The sequence below is a fragment of the Vespa velutina genome, chromosome 1, assembly GCF_912470025.1.
Source record: "Vespa velutina chromosome 1, iVesVel2.1, whole genome shotgun sequence".
Taxonomy (NCBI): domain Eukaryota; kingdom Metazoa; phylum Arthropoda; class Insecta; order Hymenoptera; family Vespidae; genus Vespa; species Vespa velutina.
The window spans coordinates 288,755-303,613 of NC_062188.1; the positions used below are offsets into that span (position 1 = coordinate 288,755).

Genomic DNA, 14,859 nt, shown 5'->3' on the forward strand with positions numbered 1-14,859 from the left:
TCTAATTATTTTAATTACCGTTATCATCCTTATTACGCGTGGTCGTTCGTTAATGCCACGCTCGTACAAAACGGTTAACCGGATTGTTTCGTCCCCGTCGTTTAATTTACTTATCGCGTTTATCGCTACCAACGAGCGATCGTTCTTCGTAAGGGGGTTGAGAAGGAGAGGCTGAAAAGGAGCCCGAGAGAGGAGGCGAGAGAAGAGCACGAGAGGGAAGCGCCCGGAACCCGATCGAGCCGATCGAGCATTGATTAATTCGCGGCGCTTTTCTGCCATTTATAACGCCGCGGCTAATTAAGCGTGCCCGGGTTAATCGTGCAATTTGTTTCCTTAATGACGTATCAAGTTACGAAATTAACGTCGCAGCCTTCTCGATAGCGCGTACCAGCTATCGAGAAGCCCTCCTTATTTACCCTGTCCTGCTTATTATTTCTCAGTTTTATGTCCTTCCTCGATTCCGCGAAGAAACGAGCGTGTTTCGCAAGTCTTTTATTTTTTTTCCCCCACTCGTTTTCCTTTTTCTGTTTTGCTTATTTTCGATACTTTATCCCCCGATCGAGAGAAGAGGGGAATTTCTTTCGATGGTACTCGTCAATTTGCCTAAGAAGCGAAATCGAGCCCTTCTCCGTTAATTAACCCAACGAAAGGAAGAAAAAAAAAAAAAAGACAAGAGAGATTACGTAAAAGGGAGCAGCCGTTACGTATCGAGGGAGGCAATAATTAGCGCGGCGAGTTTTGTAACGATTAAGACGTACTATAATTTACAATGTACCGATCTCGGGAGGGGTCGCCGTAAAAAAGGTCTCCTCGAAGAGGAGAAAAGGAGGAGCGAGGAATCGTAAAAGCGCTCGGGGAAAAAACGAAGGACCGCTTAATTTTCTCGGTCGAGGAGCAATCAAGCTCGTCCGATCATCCCAATTTCGTTGGCTCGCACGTGCACGAGCGCGCATGCGAACCGATCACAAAGTCGGGATCTTTAACTTGCCAGAAGAGTGAAAATTCGCGACGCTTCGAAGGGGTTGCGAAAGAGAAATCTTTCCTCTCTCTCTGACTCTCGCAAGAGCCGTTTCTTTCGATCGGCCCCTCCTACGAGGAGCCCAGGACGATACACGGCAGCACGATCGTGCCAGCCGCCTGCTCGGCGTCGACTTTCGGCCTCGACACGCATTTCCAAAGAGTCGTTTCGTCGTCACGGACCCATCAGCCCCCGGACTAACCGATCCTTATCTGATCGCTCCGATCTTTACGATCTTTCCTCGCGCGCGCGCGCGCGCGAGCGAGACAGAGAGAGAGAGAGAGAGAGAGAGAGAGAGAGAGAGTCCTGCGTTTCTCTACGATGACGGATTAATCGCGATCGGGCGTGCCCGATTCGCCTTATTGTATATATGTATGAGAGAGGAGACTTTTTTGTTAGGAGGACGTGTCCCGAATGGCGAAGAAAAAAGGGAGCATCCTTCTGTATCGCGAGAAGAGGAGAAAATTCCTTTGGCGATTTCAGCGAGGAAGAAGAAGATCGTCGTCGTTCGGAGACGCGACCGATCGACGACGCCTCGGATGCGCCAATAAATCAGAACGAGTATATAACGCGGTCGGCTCGAGGAAGGATCGGGTGACTCGGTGCAAAGAAACCTCGAATCATCGAATCCGCATCGATCGGCTTCTACGATCTCCCCTACGGCTACGAGTTTCACTGGCACATACATACACACACACACACACACACACACACACACACGGACGGACGGACGGACGGACGGATGGGCGTACGTGTATATAGTTAAAGTCATAACCGTTGCATCGTCGAGCGTGTTTGCGAAAGCGAGCGGATCGAAGCCGATCGCGATTCAATTAATATCCACGGGCCGCTCCTCCCTGGCTTGATTTAATTATCAGATTTTGCCGGTACCGATAGGAATCGCTTCATTAAGTCGACGATGGTTTGCAAGTGGAACGCGCACCGTCAACATCGTTATCGCCGAACAAACTGTTATTTCGCGGACACTTTTTAATTATATCGTGGTTCGTTGGTTCGCCGTAAAGCTGAAACCTTGACGCTACGATTCTCGTCTTCTTCCCCTCTTCGTGACCGATTTTTATCCGACTACTGGTGGCGCGTCGAACATGGCGCGACACGGTTGCAACGAGTTTTCGTTACCCATTAACGAGTTTGCGGACCTTCGCGATGTACCCTTTTTACGAGGTTCGATCGTGCGTCAGCAACACACCCGATCGTTTAACCGCGTTCCCGCAGGATATTTCGCATTGAATATTATATTAACGAAATGAGTTTACAGTAACGGACGAAACTATGAATGAGATTATATTCGCGCGCAAGATTATATCGCTTTCTAGAAAATCTACTGGATGAACTAGACAAATTTTCGAGGACGAACAGCAGCGAGCTCTGGAGCTTATCGTCTTGATCGCTAAAACGAGAGATCGATCTAGATCGCGCACCATTCAATACGATCCGTAAGATCCAGCTGGAGCGCCGGCCGGTGACGAGGAGCATGTCGCACGAACACTTCCAAGCAGAACACTTTTCACCATATAGTAGCACTACTATGCAGAGTTTTTTCTTCCGTCGACGAGAAACGTCAATGGTGGTGTTACCACCATCCGATCGATCTCACTTTACATGACGACGAAACATTCCAAAAAAAAAAAAAAAAAAAGAAAAAAGAAAAAAAAGGAAAAAAAAGAAGGAAAAAAAAGGAGAAAAAAAAGGGAAACAAAAAAGAAAAGAAAAGAAAAAAAAGAAGGAGGAAAAAAAAAAAGTTTTCCAAACTTTTTTGAAAAAAAGAGGATAAGAGAAATCTCAAAATCGTGCCGACGTTTGTAGGTATCACAATCAAAGACACACACAAAACACCAGAGCTTCTCGGTGATAAGCACAACGAACACTGGACCTTAGAACGTATTAAAAGGAAAAGGAAAGAAAAAGAGAAGAAAGGGAGAAAGCAAAATGAAGTATCGAGGCAAGAGAATAAACGCGTAAGAAGAAGAGAGCGGTTGCGCGTCGGTGCGCTCTGCGGCCGGTCTCTCGGTTCGTCTCTGACTGGCGTAGTGTGTGCGCGCACTCGCGCGAGCTCTCTCGTGTTCGAGCGGTGCGTGCTGCTGCTCTACGGCCGGAGGCCACGTGACACGGTCCCCTGCAGGAGGTAGGACCGCTTACGAGCGAGCGAGGGGGCGCGCGCGCGCGCGCGCGCGCCTTCGAGTAAACTCCTGTGGCAGGCAGGCAAGCAGGCACAGCGCTCGCGCGCGCAACAAGGAGCAAGGAAGCAAACAAGTAAGTTGGCTAGCAAGAGGAGCGAGAAAGCAAGCAAGCAACGAAGCAACAAGTCTTGCGCGTCGGTGTCGCGAGCTCTCGTGTGTGGGCTGCGGCGAGCGCAGGGCCAACAGAGTGCCGTTGCCGTAGAGAGGGGATAGGTCGTAGAGGCGGCCCGACGGGGACCGACGAGCGAGTGGGAGGACTGGCCCTCTCGCTTGGCTCGCACGAGTGGGGAGTGCCTCGCTTCTCGCCTTTCTCTCTTTCTCTTATTCTCTCTTTGTTCCTCGCTGCTCTTTGCCGGGGAGAACGCACAGCGTAGCAGGGGTGGAGCGGCCTACGACCCCACCAGGCGCGTGCCCCGAGTCAAACGAGGTACCATCTACCGCCGCGCGTGCACTCGATAACGAGCTCTCTTTCTTTTTCTCTTAACAAAATCACTCTCCTCTTTCCTTAGCGGTCCCAATCGAAGAACCTACATAAATCGATGACGATTACTTTTCTTTCATTTCCTTCGTATCTTTGTATTCATATCCCTCACGAGGAATAGACCAAGCGCGAGGAAGAAATATTAAAAACGTCCGGAAGATTCGTGGGAAAAAATAGGGCCGAGTTAAAAGGGCCAGCCGCGGAAGACCTTTAAGTTGTTTGCTTTGCTCTGCTGTGTGATGTTTGTAGCGAGCGAGCGAGCGAGCGAGCGAGCGAGAGAGAGAGAGAGAGAGAGAGAGAGAGAGAGAGAGAGAGAAAGAGAGAGAGTCTCTCGACGAGAAGCAGATTTTACTGTCGAGAGAATTTTACGAGTGCCTCCAGTTCTTTGCAGCATCCGCATATTTATAGAACCATCAGAAAAATCTTACACCTATGCTCGCGTTAATGGTGTCTTTTAGACGATACTTCCACCGGAAGAAATGTTTTTCTGGGTACTTGATGAGGGATCTTGTCAACTTTTAATTTTCTCTCTCTCTCTCTCTCTCTCTCTCTCTCGAATGTATGGATTTAAAGTCGTTGTCAATTTCATGGTACAATTATTCGCCGCGCGTGGGGTAACGAGTTTTACAGGAGTCAGGAGTGCGGCCACGTGACACGAATTCTCGACGTCGAAAAGACCCCGAGGAAGTCGAGACTTCCGTGGAACAACGGCGGAATTTTAAACGATCGTCTGCCGTCTCGGTGTACCTATGTGGCGGCCAGCGTGAAAATCAAAGCGTCACGTCGACCTATGAAATTATAGAATTTTAAGAGAAAATAAATTCTTATGATCTTAATCGAATAAAACTTTTCAAGGACTTCCACGTAAAAGGAATCGAGAAGAATCGGAAGAGGTCGACCGAGAAAATCGTCGAAGCACTGACCATCGCTTCGACGCGATCGGAGTAGGATCGTGATGACCGGAAGTGATCGCCTACGCGCACGATTTGCTCGTGATAACTCGACAAGCCACGAGTGGTGGGGATGCCGCTCGTCGTTCCTACTTTCGATCGATTCGCCCACCGGTACGTTTTGTAAGTCTCAAAGTCGATTTCGGAATTGTTCGGGTGTTTCTGAAAGCGCGCCCACGCGGTAACCCGCGATCCTTCTTCTGGATTGCGGACAACGACGACAGCGAAGACGAAGACAACGACAACGCGGTTGCCGAAATAACGTCCGGCATCGCCCACGTATCGCCGAGGTAGGGTCAAACGGAGAGGTTCACCCAAAAACCTTTGCCGGTTATTCCCAAGTTCGACTTACCCTTTCCTGACAAATAATCTCGCCCACGAACGGGACTTTTTTTGGCGCTGGAAAAACACAATTCGATTCGTCCTTTACTAATTCTAATCGATAGGAAGATCGAGCGAGCGATTGATTTTGTTAGTTGCGACGACGCGCAAAGGACGCGCGACGACTGGGCGTGACCGACACGCACCGAGACGTACCCTCCCCTCCTTCGTTCGTCGCGGCGGATTAAGAGAACAGGACTTGGGCAGTAGGAAGAAAAGCCGCTTGACAAATCGTTCGACTCGTCTTATCGTCTCTTCTTATCTATCGATCTCACGGTCCCTTCTCGATCATCGTGGGCGTGATCGACATATGGAACCGAGACTAATGTTCGTTGGATATGCGCTCTCATTGCTTTTTCTTCTCTTTATCCTTTGTTTATTCGAAACGGTCCATCGACGTGTTATTCTCGTTCCTCATCTCTATACGCGAGCTAGCCAACAGGCCGTTCTATTAATTTTCTAACGCGCTATTAAGACTAGATTAGTAGTAGGTAATCTTAAGACCTCGGCGTAGCTTCTTACCGGGTCGATCGTTACCGCATGCTGGGAATGTTAACGAATGTTTCGCACGCGGTTTTGCGCACCGGTGCGACGTTCGCTCGCTCGCTCGCTCGCTCGATGCAATTCCGTTAGCAGACCAGTCCAGAGGAGTTCGTCGACGCCCTCATCGAGTCGCCTCCTTGACGACTTTGAGAGAGAGAGAGAGAGAGAGAGAGAAAGTATCTCGATTAGCTTGGAGCCTCCTCGATTTCTACCATTCCAATACGATCCATCATTCCCTGTCTAATTAATCTTTTAAAATATTGCTCGTGAACTAAAAAAAAAAAAAAAAAAAAAAAAAAAAAAAAAAAAAAGAAGTCAAAAGAAAAAAGAAAGAAAAAAAGTGAAAAAGAAAAAAGAGAAAATGCGTGTAGTCCAATGGGAAGAAGATCGATGCTCGATCGACGCGAATTTCGAGCAGTCGCTTGATGATAACTCGAAGATGAGTTTCGCAGAACGAGAAAATCAAATTCTTCTTCCCTTTTCGTTCGTGAGCGTGATGGAAACCGTGTGGTTGAACGCTGGAGAGACGAACGCTATTAAGTATAATTTATATCGTCGGTTCTGTGTGCACACATCGTTCGGATAATTTGTTGTTCCCTTTAGCGCGCCGTCACGTGTTATAACGGCAATCCCCGCAATGACAAGGATTGTTATTAGGGCTCGACTCTTTGCAATTAATCGCGCTTAAACATCCTATCGCGTTTTACCGAGAATATATATATATATATATGAGAGAGCGAGAACGAGAGAGAGAGAGAGAGAGAGAGAGAGAGAGAGAGATACTTCTAACAACGGCGATTGATCAACGATTTAGCTACCGTGAAAGCGATGAAACCTCGTCTCTCTTGCCACTCGTCGAAGCTGTCTCGCGCTGAATATCAAATATGACACCGTTTCTCGTTTACTCGCTCGATGGAAAAGAAACGAGACGGAGTATCTTAATTAAACGGCTCTCCTCTATCTCAATCACGAAATAATGGAGTAAGGTAGAACGATTTATTCAACGAGAGAGATCGAGAGAGAAACTTTTGACTTTTCTCACGCGCGTCGTCGAGCCAAGGAAATTCTCTCGGCAATACTTGACCGATATAAGCAAGACACGCACTCACGATTTCATTCCATTACGATAAGGACGAAATTTACCGCTCGAGTACCTTATTACAAGGAGCGTTACGTTATTGGGATTAGGCGAGAAGCTGCGACCGAAGCGAATTATCTCCGACATTAAAGCAATTAGCAAACGATTCAGGACGCTTTTCTTTGTTGCATAAAAACTGACATTCTGGAATCGAGTAAGAATGTGAGAGGGAATTCCATCGAGCCTAGACACAAAGGAATGTTCTCTCTCTCTCTCTCTCTCTCTCTCTCTCTCTTCCGCGAAGAGAGAAAATTTGAAGTTTTCCTTGGTAAATTTCATCTTACTCCCATAAGTAAAAGTCAATTAACCGAGTACGATCGATAACGCAGTATATATCAATGTCCCGGAAGAGACGCAGTATGCTCTTCGAGATTATTATCTTCTTTTCGAACGCGTTCGATAGGAATAAATGTTCGATAAGAATAAAACGATGCCTGTATCTCTTGACGTAAGGTGTAAGCGCGCCAGAAATTCGCGCGCGCTCGCGCGCATAGGATCGCTTAAAATTCTTCTATAATAAAAACGCATTTATTGGCAATATATTTCGGCGAGCGGCAGACTTGAGATAAATGCAGCCAACGGACGAACAGTACCTACGAGCAATAAAACCAGTCGTGTAACCGATGTGTCTCCAATAAACCGCATAGGGACTACTTTTATTGGACATAAAACTTTAGCGGGTTACGTGCCTCCCGATATCACGAGATTTTTCATGTGCTTTATTCGGTCTAGCGAGAGGCAAAGAAAAACTAACGCGAGTACATTGGAAAGATACATTTAACTAAAGCTAAAAGCACCGATGAAGACGCATTTATTATCAGTGTCATTGTTAACGATGTCTTAAAGCGTGATACAGCACGTACCGAAATTAATTAATTTAATCGAGAAGTCGCTTTATGTTAAATCCTGATAGAGTTTCAAATCGACGTTCCTAGAGAAGCTTGGAAAGCGAAGGAAGAAAGGAAGGCAAAAAGAGGGATAAGAGCGTGGATGGCGACCCAGATACGGCTATGAAAGAATGTTTGGCTTTTACGCTGCACCGGTGGCTAAGCTAACAATAGATCCTTGTAATCGCACGTTGCAGTTCGAGCTTTTACGCTTTCGGTGCTCGTCCCACACCATCTTTAAATCTCTCTCTCTGTCTCTCTCTCTCTCTCTCTCTCTCTCTCTCTCTCTCCTCTCTCTCTCTCTCTCTCTCTCTGTTTCACTCGTTCGACTTGCAGAGCTTCGTAGTCGTCGGTCGTCTCGAGGCTTGGAGAGACAATTACCTCTAACGTCTCGGACTCAAATGCGTCCGTCTGAGTTTATTTGTTCGCGAAAGCGAGCACAGCAGCCGACCGAGGACTGGGCTAGCAGAGACCGGCTGTTCGACGACAATGACGACGACGACGACGACGACGACGACGACGACGACGAGCGAGATACTCGTACGGCGCGTGTGCGTCCAACGACGATAAAACGCCATGAAGCTCGACGGGAACGACGAGATCGTTCTTGGAGCTCGTACTCCGGTAGAATGCAGATCCTGCGCGCACCTTCTCTCGCTCGTTGGAATGTTACGACTCTCTCCTGCCCAGCTAAATTCTCCTCCTTTATCGTTTCATACAAGTTACCTTTGCTCTTTATGCTTTTCACTTTTATCTCGCGAATACAAAGGGACAAATCTTAATACAATTTTTTATTTCGACTGAAATTATTCCCGTGTCCCTAGTAATAATTATCCAAGCATACAAGAGATCTTAAACTCTCTCGAAACTATTCAACGGGCGAGTTTCGTCAGAGCAAGAATGCAGAGAGACGCGAACGTCGGGAGGAGATACCAATTAAAATAAGATTATTAAAATGTCAGTCGCAAGACAGGCGGATTAGAAGAGGCGAGAATGATAGTCCCCGGCTCGTCTTGACAACGTGTAATTTCCAGTCGTGAGCTTTCAAGCGAATTCGCTACTCGCGTCGTTGTTAACTCGTAATACACCTGGTCGACCGACCAGATAGAGAGAGAGAGAGAGGGAGAGAGAGAGAAAGAGAAAGATGTCTGGCAAGTTACGACAAGCGCGTGCGTAAGCAAGAAGCGTGATTAAAAAGTTCGTCTAACGGTGAGAGCGCTCAAGCGTACCGACTAACGTCGACAATGATACCGTTGAGGAATCAGAGATTTTCTTTCGTCACTTTTTTCATTAAGATCAAACACAAAATTAGATTTAGGTATATGTATTTGTATGTGCATCAGTTATGGAGCAAGAAGAGGCAAAGTGATCGAAACGATATAGAATTCGCAAACAGGCACGATGAGAGGAAAAAGAGGAGAAGAAGGAGAAGCGAGAAGAAGATAGGTATTTTTTCCTTGCAGCCTTTATATCCGCGGCACGGATTCCGCTGTGCGAGTGCGTCGACATAAGCGCGATAAATTACGAGGGTGGAAGTTTGCAAGGAACGAGGTAGAGAAAAACGAGGCTCGGTGGGACTCGCTTTGCACACAATTTCCACGTGCTCGGAACAGCACCGCTGACGCCGTACGGCGGTATCTTTGCGCGAAAATAAAGTGCCGAGCGCGCGCGCGCGTACGCGAGTGCACTCACGTTGAGATCGCGACGGAAGGAGGAGGTAGGAGGAGGTCCACCGAGAAGAGCGGGGAGGAACGGCAGTGAGGCCCTTATTAACATTTCTCTGGGATTCGAGGCGAGATTAAATTGACAGGGAGGATTTGCGAGTCGTTTGTTACCGGCTACCCCTGCCTTTGCCTCTCTCTCTCTCTCTCTCTCTCTCTCTCTCTCTCTCTCTCTCTCTCTCTCTCTCTCTCTCTCTCCTTATACTCCTCCTCCTTCTCCTTCTCTTCTCCTCTCCTCCTCGTTTTCCATGCTTTGCGAGCGGGTCACAAAAGAGAATTCTTCTTCTCGATTCGATCGCTCTGGGTGCTCCTTTTCTCGATTCTTCGCTCTGTTTTTCTACCGCACGACAATGAGACTCTAATTAATTGATGTAGCGTAAGAGAGAGAAAGGGGGGAGAGGGAGGGAGGGAGAGAGAGAGAGAGAGAGAGAGAGAGAGAGAGAGAAGATGAGGACTTTTCGAAAGAATTAATGGTGCCGATAAATATTGTTACTCGCGTCGAATCTTTTTTTGGATTTTACTTTATCGAAGCAAAAGTGAAATTCGAAAGGAAAGAGAGAATGAGGGGTCCAAGAGTTGGACCTTGATCGCTAACAATCTCATTAAAAGTCTCGGGAATGACGAATTAACGACGTGCCATCGACGAGGGGACTCGGATGACTTTAAAAATTGAAAAACGAAAAACGTCTACGACGCGCAGCTGTCCATTTGTCTGTCCGTTCTCTTATATCGGTACTCGGCTTCTTCTTTCCACTTCCTTCGTACGCGCACGCGCGTTCTCCGTCCTTAATGATCGCCCTCTCATTAGTAGGCGTCAAAGGCACCGACGCGACGTGGCGAGAGCTGAATCGCTTTCTTCACGATTCCCTTTAAACCTCCGATTCTGATTCGTTCTCTCTTTTACGAGGCGAGCGCTAAGCTGAAGGAATCGTTTCTTCGAGCTTAATGAAGCGAAGGAGACACCGAAGGGGCTTAAAAAAGCGACAATAAGAGAATCTCGGTCACCGGCTGCCGTTCTCGTTATTCAACGCGAATCATCGTAACCGAAAGTAAAAGAAAATAAAAGTTTTGCTCGTTGCTAGTTCCGAATCAATCGGAATGATCTTTACTTTCGATGGCCTCCGTTCGATTTAGCCTCTGAAATTTCAGGTTGGTCAAACGCGCTCGCGAAAGCCCGCTCCCGCGCCGCCGAATAATCACTAATGTAAGAGAGAAATAAAGTTCTCTCGGTCGGATTATGTGGCCCACTGCCGTCACGATCTATTCCGAGAGCTATTCCAAGTCTATGCCGCAGAAGCAAAGTCGATGCATGTTGCCGTCTTATTAATGCATCGCGCACATCCCCTCCCACCTCCTGAACGCGGTCCCCTACGCTCTCCTAGAAGAGTTTCAACGGAGCCTAACAGCTGCGTCGGAGATGCTGCGAATGCTTGTGAAAATTCAAACGGAGTTTCGTTCGACTGTCTTCTTCGTTCGCGTTATATCATCCAGCCTTCCAACGTATTAGATATTATTTAACTTGAATTTTTATTTCCATCCCGTTAATACGTAGAAAGAAAAGACGAATCGGTAATCGAAATACGACGCGTAAGATAAGCATTATATATGTCATTAAGAACGAAAATATGTTAGATCGTCGAATATTCCCTCTTATGGAAGAAGAGAGATCGTCCTATACGGGGCGATATGATTGACGAGTCGATTTTAATTTTGCAATCTAACCCTTTGCCACTTTTAAATACTTTATTCGCGTTAGATAAATATACGCAAACGCGATCGTTTCAAAGTTCTTCCTTGTAAAGTGGAATTTCGTCGGCATAAGGCTGAGAAACGCGCGAAACTAACGAAGAGGTGTTATTTATCGCTGTGCTCGAGGGTCGACATTAATTCTTCGACATCTCCGATAACGCTTTCCTACGTGCCGTACGTGCAGCTGGCATTGGAGCAATTGGCGAGTTGCCAATCAGTCTCGACTGTCGATACATTATCGAAGAGAGGACAAACGAACGATTCAAGTACCCGTCGAAAATCGTCCGAGGGCCTCCTCTTCGATCTGGCCAACTAATAACGAGCTTTAGTTTTCTTAGCGTAACGGATGACAAAGCGGTCGTCGAATTTACGCTTATTCGAAAACGAGCTCGACGATTTCTAACGTTATTTGATTTTCAAGCGAATCGGAAGAAACAAACGAGCAAGCAAGTAGGAGGTATTCGTCGCTCGTAGATATTCATCGCGCCGTCCAAACGTCCGAGAAAGCGACTCGAAACATTTATCCAACGTTTACTATCACTTTCCGAGATGACAGGCACTAAACGCTTTTATATACGCGCACCGTACGCGCACGCGAGACGTGGAAGAAGACAAACATCGTAAGATTCGTAAAATCTGGGCCAACTGAAATGGCTTTGGATACGCGACTTCCTAAATCCACCTTGGACTCGGGCGAATGAAAGGAACGACGTTCGAATAAACAAAAGATTTCCAAGTGGAATCGAATCGATACCGAATGGGTATTCATCTATTACGTATATACGACACTTTATCGATTATTTTCAATTTTAGTCGTAGTTTATGTCGTACGGTGACGTACGAGAAGCGTTCCTAGACGCTCTACCGTACCTTTTTTTTTTGTACGAAGCTCGTAAATAAGGGGATTTAACGAAAACTCTTTGAAAGGCTGCTGGTATCGTTAGCGATTTCCACAAAATGAGCCATGACCGCGTATTTCGTAAGCGGATTCCACCTCGACAAAGCTACCGAGCGTATAATCGAAAGTACGATATGTAATTAGAGAATCGAATAGTCGACTCTCTACCCACCTTTCGTCCATAAATTAGTCGGCGCGTTACGACGCGTATATTATTCGATCGAGAGAGTCGTAAGATCGACGGATCGCCCACGTATTCTCAGTCCTTTCTATTCTTTTCTCTTTCTATTCGACGAGATAACTCGCGCTGTAAATCGAGTATCGGTGGGTTCGTTGGAAGGCGAATAATTCGCTTAAACGCTATCTTTCTTGTCGAGTTCCTTATACGCCGCGACCTTTCTTTCGTACGCGAGTCGATAAACGCGAAAACGTGGAAACACGGCAGGTTCTCGTGGTAGCGAGAGCGCGACCACCAACATCCTTTAGACGGGAAGCCGCGTCTAAACCGCGCGCTTTATGGGTCGCGTACGACGATAATAAACGGATAAGAGGGACACAGAAATCAATTCTCGCACGAGCAAGAGAATGAAACGATTTGGCGTAATGCGTGGCTTCGCATAAATACGTACCTAAGTCAAGGACCTTTTTCCTACGCGCTACTGCCTACGATCGAAGAAAGAAACGTCGCAGCTCGGTTTCAATGGGAATCGACCTATTAAGCTTACCAAGAGGAACGAGCACGTTGAAACGGTCCGTTCCAATTTCCACGTCCTTTCCACGAGAGCAAGAGAAACGATGCCTATCTGAATAAACGCTCGAGTCCGATTCAGCTTCTCTGAAAGAACAACGCGAGCAGAAAATATATATTCGCGAATTCGCTCGAACGAAAATATGCTCGAGCGGCATTCGCCGAAGGCGGATCGTCTATTGCAGCAGACCTCCTTATCCGAGCGTACCTACGTGTACAGCCATCTGCTTATCTGCTTATCTGCCGACTCTGGAAGAATCATCGGCACGCGTTTCTACAGAGGTAGGATATGTGCAAACACAATGTAAAGTCGCGATAACGCGAGCGCGCGCGAGCGCGCGCGCGCACGCCTAAGGTTACATCGCTGCTGGCTCCCTTAACGTCCTTTCACACGACATAGTGGAACTGGTCTAATCGCTAAACGAGATAGCTACTTTCTGACCTTTAGTAATTGACTAAAGGTAATCACTATTAAGGTCTGTGGACTTTGAAATTGGAGGAACTTTAAAAGAATTTTTCTCTTTGGATTTTCTCTTCGAATCTTTACATACGACGGTTTTCGGATATGATCGTGCTAACGGTTGAAGAAAAGTTGGCTCAGTGTGGAAAGTACTTTAGTACAATACGCATGCGCGATCGCGGTAACAGCGCATGCGCGCATGCCGTTTGCATATAGCGCACTCTGGAATAAATGCGTGTTTATCGTGGTGGTGGCGGCGGCGGCGGCGGCACAGCTTTTGAAGAGGAGCACCGCTCGTGCTGCTCTACCTCCTCCACCTTCTTCTCCGCTTTTTCTCCGTGCTCTTTGCCATAGTCCATGCTTTCTCGCAGATGGGCCCGGTCGATTTACATAAGGCCTGGGTCCGCTCACACCGAGACGAGTCGGACTCTCTCTCTCTCTCTCTCTCTCTCTCGCTTCTTCTTATTAAACGTACGCGTGCACGTCTCTCACGCACACGCGTACCCTTTATTAAGGGTGCACGGAGAAGGCAGGAGTGCGCGCGCGCGCGCAAACACAGAAGCGCCGCGCATGCCTTGTTGCGCTAACAATACGACCGCCCACGTACGAGATATCTCGTTTTATTATTATCTCCTTCTTTCTCTTTCTTTCTCTTTCCTTCAACCTTTCCCATACTCTTTCCTCTCTTTGTCTCTCTCATCTTCCCCTCTCTCGTGCGTGGTCATTACGTTCCACTCTTCGTGAAAGCGCGCTCGCCGCAGGACGCGATGCACTTTAACCGGCGCGTTTCAAAATCCTTACGCGCGGTCGAGCCGAGTTTCGAAGCTGACGATGAAAAATTTTTTCTACTTCTTTTTTATTTCTTTTATCCGTACGAAATGATTTTTCACTCGCCCACGCCGACAGACGATCGATAGGGCATAGTTTGTATCCGTTTAAAATAAAATAAATAGGAAGGAAGAGAAAATAAGAAAAGTAAAAACGAGAGGACCAGCTGCGTCAGATCCTATTATACGAGAAATGATAAATATCGCGCGACAGTTAAATGTTGGCTGGCTATTCCACAGAATCGTAAAGTCGCAGTCTCCGAGACGTTGCTTCGCAAAATCTCTTTTCTTCGTCGGTTCCATTGTTCTCCCTCGGTTTGCTTATACTCTCTTTATAGTCATTTTTATAGTTCGTACTCCGTAGTTATTTTTGCAGTCTGAAAGAAATTTCGGTTCTATCCCTTTGAAAAGGAAATTTTCGTGGTAAACGACGAGGAGCGATATCTGGAGGTTCTCTTTTTTACGTGCGATGTCGTAGGTGCCCAATCTTGCGCAATCCCCGTTGTTGCAATAAAAAGCAAAAGAGAGAAAGAGGGAGCGCTTTAAATATCGTCCGATTAAGGAGCAGACAAAAGCGAAACGACGGAGATTATAAATCGAAGGTCTACTCGCGAAGGACCTCTTCGTGGAGCGATTTTTTTCTCGGAGGAACGTTAAGGTAGCGCCGCGAAATTTCTCACGTGTTCGGCTCGAAAAACGCGTGACTCATCGGTGTTCTTCTCTCTCTCTCTCTCTCTCTCTCTCTCTCTCTCTCTCTCTCACAAGAGGACTAGGAGAGGTCTTTCGAAGATACACGAGAGGAAGGGGGAGAGGAGAAGAAAGGAAGAAGAAAAAGAAAAAAGAAAAAAGAAAAGAGA

The 14,859-nt window shown here is 47.0% G+C and overlaps 1 protein-coding gene across 16 annotated transcripts in view; it reads right to left on the reverse strand.

Annotated features, from left to right (window-relative positions):
* Positions 1-14,859, reverse strand: part of LOC124953951 (DNA N6-methyl adenine demethylase) — a 186,644-nt gene that overhangs the window by 23,968 nt on the left and 147,817 nt on the right. The window contains exon 1 of one of the 16 annotated variants that reach the window (XM_047506111.1): positions 2,461-2,627. The exons of the other annotated variants lie outside the window; for them this stretch is intronic. The gene's annotated coding sequence lies outside the window, so the exon portion shown is untranslated. Of the gene's footprint in view, positions 1-2,460; positions 2,628-14,859 lie in introns of those variants that run through there. 16 annotated transcript variants of the gene reach the window in all.